The sequence below is a fragment of the Chaetura pelagica genome, unplaced genomic scaffold (genome assembly GCF_000747805.2).
Source record: "Chaetura pelagica isolate M959 unplaced genomic scaffold, ChaPel_1.0 scaffold102, whole genome shotgun sequence".
Lineage (NCBI taxonomy): Eukaryota > Metazoa > Chordata > Aves > Apodiformes > Apodidae > Chaetura > Chaetura pelagica.
In genome coordinates, this window is record NW_009952483.1 from 601862 (window position 1) to 611024 (window position 9163).

A 9163-nucleotide genomic window follows, 5' to 3' on the forward strand; every position below is an offset into this window, starting at 1 on the left:
GCTCCCCGCATCCCGCGGTCGCTCCTCCCGCCGCCTCAGCGCTCCCCGCGGGGCCGCGGGTTCGCGGCCCTCCCGGTCCCTTTGGCCGGGCTGGTGGGAGCCCCTTCCCCCAGGCTCAATCACACTCAGGGGGCATTTTGTAGCCAGAAAATCTGGCCGTTCACAAGGCGCCGTGAGGTGTGTTTGGTGCATACATGCTGGCTCTGACACAAAACACCTTCAGTATTTCCCTTCTATCACTAGAGGTTGGGGGGGAAACCCAAAAAACTCAGTCTGAGCAGCCATGACTTCCAAATTCCTCTTGCTTTTTGCTCATAAATTGTCCTGACAACTTCACCAAGGCTGAAAAAGGGTTTATTTTTACCTCAGAGAAAACAGGGTGTCCTAGGCTGACAGTGCAGAGGATTTGCACATCTTCCCTGCACTAAAGCAACGACAGGTTTGGAAATATTCCTGAACCCTGTCATATATTCTAACCAAATGGCTCAAACCTTGGCTGTCAGGGAGCAGCACTGCTTATCTATTCGGAGGTCTGTGCCCTCAGAGAAAGTGTTCCCAGTGTGCACTCAGCTTGATGCAGCGCGGGCTGGGACTAAAAGAGATGACACTGTGCTCCTTAGAAACACACACACACAATCAGGCTCCATTTGCTAATGTAGTGATGTGTCTTACAAGTCTAATTCTGCCAAGGAATTGTGCCCCGCATCTGCTGCCAAAGTTACATGCAAAAAAAAAGCACAGGAAGGTTGTGCCTTAGGGGCTAAATTGCAGAACACATTGCACAGTCATGTCTGTTGAAGGAACATGTGGTTGCACTGCATCAAGTTTCTGAAGTCCAGAAGCAGTTTGTTGTCCAGGAGATACTGAAACTCCTCTATCTCTAGCTAAAGGTATGATTTTTTTATTATTATTTTTTTACGAAACACCTGAAATTTTAAGGCTGACAATAAGCAATGATCCATCTGGTTTGGGCTCGAATAGCCTGGGTAGACATGGGCCAGGATTTGCAATCTGTGAGATCAACGGGATTTTCCTAGGTCAGAAATACAGGTTTAAGCTGTCTTTATTTATTTATTTTAATTTTTTTTTAACTTTGGTATTTCATTACTGTGGTAGGTAGCTTATGAGTTTGCTGAAGTCATGCCAGTGATGTCTTCTGCCTATTTAGCCACAGAAAATGAGATACTGGGAGCTACATTCTCTTCATCTTTTATAGACTGAAGTCGTATTCAACATCAGCCTTTTACCTGCCTTTAAATCCTGTTTTTCTCAAGGACACTTTCAATTGTTTTAGATTCCTCCAGCCATGCATCTTTTAGAGGAAAAGGAAAAAAGTAGAAAGGGCAGAACCTGTCCAAAGGATTAAACAGTACATAGCATATGAGGTAAACAAACATCTCAACAGTTAAACTAAAGGCAACCAAGATCAATTGCTGAAGCTCGTGTTCAGGCTGGAGCTGGGGAGGTGATTTCAGAAGTCAGGCATCCAGCCTCACTCCTGGGAAAACAGCCATCATGTGCCCAAGTAAACACTGCAGATTGGGGTCTGAGATGGAGAATTTCAAAAACAAACAAACAAATAACCCTGGAGCAAGAAAGGGCTTGCTTTCTCTTGCATTCTGCAAGGCCTGAAAGAAGAAGAAACAAAACCTTTTTTGGTTTGTGTTCTCACACACATAGTGTGGAACGTATCCATGCTATGTGTAAATGTATTTTTAAAAGCTAGTGCAGAGTGTTTATGAGATTAAAAAAATCACAAGTATGAAATAACTCTCAACTGGAATGTAGTTATTCAATACTGAAAGAGAGAGCGATCCCAGTTTTATCTAGGAGCAGTGTAGCCCTGTTGTGGCTCACTTTTCTCCTCCTTTGTTTTTGGCACTGATAACCAAGACACAGAGAACACTCACTTTTCTTCTTTCAGTGCTATCAGAGCTAAAATTTTAAATGATTCATGTTGTGCACAATGGTAGCTATTACCACAGGCCTTGGAGCAGTTGCTCTCAGCTAGATGTGGTATTTCCAGTGATTTAAAAAAGGAAAACAGAAGCTTAATGTGTAATATTAAGTTACCTGTAGCTCCCCTAAAGACTTCACATGACAGTAACCAACACATGAAAAACATAAGACATGAAATTTTCACATTTTACAATAATTTGCCCTGCAGAAAGGAAGAAAATCTTGACCTACTTGAGGAAAGAGGGTTATTACATTCATTCTGCTTATCCACAAAATCCAGTGTGACATGTAAGTAAACCATACATTTATAAGAAGGAACAAGTTAAGTCATGCCAGTTGTTAGGAGTAATTCTGCAGCTCTGTCTCTGGCAGAAATGCTCATTGAAGTCATCAGGAATTAGGCTTGTGAGGAGACTGAGGAATTGCATCCCAGTTATTGTGGTTATTTAGAGGTAGGGCCAATACAAGGGAATTACAGGCTTGGCCTCCTTAGTCTGTAAGGCTGCACAAATGCAGCGTGATCCCGGGATTCCTGTGCTGCTCATGGGAGCTGCTGGCAGTACTGGTGCAGCAGCAGGGTTGCTCTCAGGCATGTGGTGGGATCCTTGGGGTGCCCTACACAGGCACAGGATTTGGATTCAATGATCCTGACGGGTCCCTCCCAACTCAGCATGTTCTATGATTCTGCTGCAGTGAGTGTTCAAAGTGCCTGGACAGCCCACATTTGGGCACAGGGCACCAGTGTCCCACTCTCTGGTGGCATGGAAGTTTCTTACTCAGCTCACAGGAAGAGCTCCTCACCTCAGAGCTGAGAGCCAGACCAGTCAGCAGGTTGGATGTGGAGTTCATCCAAGTCATGAGACTCAAGGTGCAAGTTCATAATTATGTAAAACCAACACAAGTCTACAGTGCTGGCAGAAAGACAGTCCCACCCCTCTTCACACCTCTAGGGAAGCCACAAGGATAGTCTTCACCCTTTGTCCTCTGGATGAAGCTGTGCTGCCACTCAGCAAAAAAAAGTCACACTTCTCTGAGCCAAAGGCATATTTTAAGGCAAACCAAGTGGTTTGTCCTGGAGAAGTCCACCTGCAGACCCCGTCTGAACTATCCAGATACTTCACACTGAACTGCTTTCTGAGAAGAGTGTGATGCTGTCAGGTACTCTACAGGCCAACCTTCCAGGTGTTTGTGTCATCTGTGATTGACCAGATAACAGTACGCAGTGATGGGACTCTTGTGACACATGTGGACATGGGGACCTACATGGGGGCAAGACTTTGATGTGGCAGATGTCTCCTATTTGAAAACACATCTGGAAAAGACCAAAGAAGAAGATGAGGGTGCTTTATTACTATGGTGATATGATACCAATGGAGAGATGGGTGGTTTCAGGAATTTACTACTTGTACCCTTCAATTTTTCAGTTTCATCAGGGAGATTGAAGTTCATGCTGATTTTTAATAGTGCCTTGATAGAAAAGTCACTTTCCATGGCCCATATTTCTGTTATTCTGGTTATTTACTGACCCTGTGTCCAGAGCCTTCCAAAATGAGCTTAGACATTTTACTTATGTGAAGCCAAATGGAAAAGTAAATGATATACTCTTCTATTTCTTGAACTTGTAGTTAATTAAATGAGGGACCCTTTCTGCATACATTTCTGGTGAGCATCACGTTCCTTGGGCATCGTGCTACCAAGAAGACACAAACTGGAAAGAGCCTGAGAAAAACAACAGCACAAAAATGAGAAGTGGTAAAATAAATCCAAAGAAAATTGGAATGAGTCAAGTCAGTTTGAATTTCAGGCTTTCAGGTGCCTCATACGTGAGCTTGCTTCTTCCTTGTATGAATGTATTTTGATTTAGATCCTGCAGACCTTCTGCTTCCTCTCTTCTGTTCTTCTGTCTTGGATTTTATGAGGACAGTGACTTCTGGAAACAACAACTGCTTTACCTACTCTCCAGACTTTCAAAATCTGACTCAGATGGCAACTATAACTGTCATGAGAGCACAGGGAAAATGAACAGAAATGTGTCTAACTGTGTAAGAAGAATAAATATCTTGTCAAATTGGTTAATCACAGGACTGAGCACTGAACATTTGGATACACTTTATCTCAGGAGCTCTGAAACTCCTCTCAGGATTCTGCCAGGGCACTTCCCTGCTGGCCCTGCCATTTGACATTGCTGCAAGGAAGGTGGTTGATCCTGCTAACTGGCCAGAACTCCTCTGCAGCTGGAAACTGAAGACCCTAAATAATGGCTCCACCAAGTCAGGCTTGAACTTGGCACCACTGCAGTGGAAAATCAGTGAGGTGACCTATTGCATCATCTGCCACTTGTCGTTACATTGGGGTGACCTGGTGTCAGCTCCTGGACTTCCACATTCAGGACTTTACCCTCAGGTTTTCTAGACTACCAGGAAATGCAGAAAATTACAGGTTTTCATGATGCATTAGGACAAAACACTTTGCTTTGAAATCCATTGTTTTAAAACAATTTATTTCATAATTATTGTTTTCAAAAATCACACAACTTGAGATATCAGGAATATGATGAGCATATCAAGGGCTTGTAGAGAGAGGGCAAGGAGTAATGGGTTAAAACTGAAAGAAGGGAGGTTTAGACATTATAAAGAAATTATTTTCTGTGAAGGTGGTGAGACCCTGGCCCAGGTTGCCCAGGGAAGCTGTGGCTGCCCCATCCCTGGCAGTGTTGAAGGGCAGGCTGGATGGGGCTTGGAGCAACCTGGTCTGGTGGGAGGTGTCCCTGCCCATGCAGGGGGTTGGAACTGAATGATCTTTAAGGTCTTTTCCAACCCAAACCAGTCTAGGATTCCATGATTCTATGCCATTATTACCAAAGGAAGGAAGATCTTCCAAAAGCAGAAAGGTCTTGATGGAAATTACCTTCATCTAAACCATCATCTGGCTGTTCCTTAGAAGGGACAAATAAACTAGTAAAGCATTTGATCTATTCCTTGTTCTCTGCAGATCATTTATCATTTCTTCAAACTAATGCTCTCCTGTAGCAAGTCCAGTGAAATGCAACATTTCTTGAATCCACCAATACGTGTGACTTTCAATGTCATTCAAAGGAAGGGAGTGAATGGAAGGGAGGAAAGAAAAGCTGTCAGTCTGCCAGGGGGGACAACCAACAGTGGTGAGACATTGTCATAGAACTGACCTAACCTGAGAGGACAAGGTTTCAACTCAACTGACTCTCCCCATTTGTTATGTTCACAGATACTAAACATGACATATTTTCAGATTCCCATTTTGCTAAGGCTATGAATCTGTATTTTCTCTCCTTTATATATATATACATATATATATATATGTATTTGTGGTTCTGTGATTCTTTCTTTAAATGATAGCAGTAAAATAACTTCCATGATCAAAACTACTATAAAAAATCAGCATGTCTAAGAGTAAAATCTTTTATTTGTATTGATCTCATACATTGATCTGGTATGTTTGAGAGGATTTCAGAGGCTGCTTGGTGAAAAGGCATGACTCTTGAACACTGCTGAAATCCCTCTGCAGTGTTATGACATGCTTAAGCCCCATGGAATGCCACATTTTTAATTACATTTTTCATGTGGCATTACACAGAACACAGCAAATGAGTTGATCAACATGAGAAAGAAGCTAGCTTGGGAACTCTTTAGTGTTTGAGTGGGAAAATGTAAGAGTTTAATATTTGTTCTACAGTAGTAAGCAAAGGTAGTGTTGCTACAGGCTCCATGAATCACAGGAACCACAAAAGAGCTCCTGTGAATAAAATTACAAAGATGCCAACTCAGAGGCTAAAACAAACCTGTAACATGCAGCTCATTAATGAGTTGCACTCATTATCTTCCCAGAAACTTTTACTGAGTTCACGAGCAGAAACAGGGCCCAGAACACGAGTTTTCCATGTCAAGGAAGTACTGTAAAGTTCTCTCCAAGGTAACTTCAGCTGATACAGGGTCATACTGGAAAACAGAAAATGTGTTCAGGTCTAGTGATGCAAGAGTCCTATTATCAAATTTTTCAGGAGGGTCTATCCCACCAAATGTTTTGCCAGACGTCTGGTCTACCTGAGAGTTGTAAACCTGCTGAAAATCAGACTTTGATCTCATTTGTGACCCAGCAGTTGCTGCCTGCTCACTGCAGACACTGTTAGTCCAGACAATATGGTGGGAATGAGGGAGGATATGAACTCACCTGTTCTCTCTAGAGCATTTGAATTCAAAACTCTTTTAATTTAATATAGATGTTGTTGGGGTTTTTTTCTCTTCACACATGGGACTGACTTGATATTCCCTTTACCATCTATATTCAGCTGTGAGGAAAGTCCATTTTTGTCTGTGCTTGAAAATCTTGCACGAATCTGCATTCAGAATTATTAGAGATACTGGATACCCAGTGGAGCATTTCCAGAAGTGTTACCAGTGTGAACAGCATCCTCTGGACACCACAACATTTGACAGCAATTGTCATTTCCAGGACTGCTTTGAATTACAGCTGCAATCAGTGGCCACTCTCCACATCCCTAACCAGAAGCCACAGAGACCACCCAGCCGAGCAGCTGCCCCCTCAACAAAGCAGGAGGGGAAGGGTCTGACCAAAGGGCTTGGAAGCATTTAGCCAGAAAAGCTTTAGTGTCCTGGGATCACTGCTGCAAAATCTTCAGTCCCATTGCAATACATCACCCATCCAAGGCTGAGCAAGGTGCAAGTCTTGCAAAGTGGGAACAGGGATTGTTATGTTCTCTAGAATTAATTGTAAACCTTTTTCATTAACCCAGGGCTGTAGAAGTGACTAAATGGAGAGGTGGAGAAGGGGCTGGCATTTCTTGCATAGGGATCAAGTATTCAGATTTCCTTATGAAGCTCATGTAGTTTTTGCCAAAGGCAAAATTGCTGGCAAACCACAGAGCCTTGAAAAGGTTTCTGAACAGCAAAGCTGCATCCCAAAGGAGGAGACAATTTATACTACTCCAGTTATTTTGATTTGTAACATGCCCTGTTTTTTTGCTACGATGTACCCCTCTTAAGGAAAAGAACTAATCATCTGACAAATGATGGCACCAGTCCTTTTTCTCCATCAGAGATTGCAGTGCACTGGAGGTGACCACCTGCTCCGTGCTCTGGGAACACCTCAGTGACAGCCCAAGGAAAAGAAGGATTGTTTTTTTGCCCAGTGATGACAATCACAAGTAGAAAGAAAAGACAGGTCAAGAGGTTTGAAGTCCAGTTAGTCCTAACTTGAGGCAGGGAAAATGGACTAGATGAGTCTGCCAGAATGCCTCTGTCTTCCTGCAGGGCTTGAGCTCTTCAGGCAGCTAGACAGGGGACAGCTGGTTCGTCAGCAGCGTCATGTCCTGGTGGGTCAGACACTGGGACTGGCCAGAAAACCAGGCAGATTTGGACACACGCTGAGCTGATGTGCTGACCCCCCTCTTGTGTAACTCTTAACTTGAGCCAAATTAGTTAAAAAGTTACTTTCATCGACCTGCAACTAAATACATTCACGCAGTAGTTATGACTTCCACAGGGACGACCTGCCCTGAACCTTGTCTTTTATTAATAGCTTGGCAAATAATTGGAGAAGACACCGAAAACCTCCAGAAGGCAATTTCAGTGAGCCTGGGAGGATGTAGCCAGCAGTCATTCCCAAGGCCTGGCCTTGTGGGATTCACACCCTTGCTCCCTGGGTGAAGCTGGGAGTCAGGAAGGTGATTTCTGGAAAAGAGGGGTGTCCCTTGAAGCCCCTCCTCACTGCCAGCCCAGAGGGGGAGGAGGCACCACCCACCCACCATCACCCAAACACAGCACAGGGCACTGCTGAGACCCACACCCAGTGGCTCAGCAATCCAGGAAGCAAACCCTGCTTCATCCACATACAGTTAGAAACAATTCAACACGGAATAATTAAAAAAAAAAAACAAACAAAACACAACTTTTTTATTTAGACAAACACAAGGAGAGTTAGATGGGATTTATGAGCAAAGTTTTTTTGGTTGGAGAGCCAACGTGTACTTGAAAGCATTGCAAGAGACCAAGTCTTTAGCAGCGTGTTGTAATCATTTGTGAAACTGCAGGAGCCAGATTTATTTATTTCTTGAAGCCAATTACTTCCCGTCCTCTCAGGGATGGATGAGCCCCCAGCTACAATTCCTTTTCATTCTGGTGCTTGTGACGATGGAGATGAAATGTGATTTTCCTTGCTAACAAATGCTCCAAAAAGTAAAAAAATAAAAATAAAAATAAGAAAGAAAAAGCATGTGTTTCTCTGTTGTGGAAAATAGGTCTCGGCATGCTGGAAATCCTGCATTTTAGTTGTTTTCCAGCACAAATGCTCCATTTTTTATTTTTTTTTTTAATGAAATGAATAATCGTTTTCTCTGATTTATGTTTTCTTTTCTGCCTCATTTGGCACTAATGCTGTGTTATTACAAGAACAACTGTTCCCTGCAAAAAGAATGATCTTTAGACATCTCATCCAAAACCTTTGAAGTCACTGGAAACAAACTGAAAAGAAAGGCAGAGAGGCCACATACATGAGCAGCAACTGGACACTTTCCCACTGACCAGGCAGGTTTCCTACTCATCACCTGATGACAGGGAGCTGCAGTTCCCTACAACTTCTCAGACACAAAGAAAAACTCCCTTCCAGGTCAGGTACCAAGTCCATGGCTTGCAGTGTTCAGGTCAGAAGTCAGAAATGCTGATAAAACGTGGGACAGACAGGGCACAACCGAGTCCCAGGAGCAAAAGCAGAGGCTGGGGAAGTCTTCACTGTTGAGCATCCCTGGGATGTGAAACGGCACCGTGTCCAGCTTGGGGAGAACAGCAGCAGTACCAAGTGCCACAGCTCCTGAGCTCTCGAGGGTTGAGGAATGTGCTGGGAAGCCAAACGGCAACCAGGAGCGTTTTAGAAAGGAACTTGGGAGAAGAATCGGCAGGGAATTAGTGTCAGGTACTTTTCCCATTTCCAACGTCTATCATTACATCTCAAACGTGCTAATAAAATCCAGTGGTTACGGCTGGGTTTGTTTTTCTTTCTCTCTTTGTCAAAGCGTGAACCTTAAACATGCTGCTGCCACCGCTAGGGAAAAAAAACAAAAAAACAAACCAGAAAAAATCAACTTTCTTACGCTTCAAATCGCCATGCAACCACCAGAAGCCGAGACGTTGCTCCCCCGGTCGGAGGGAGAAGA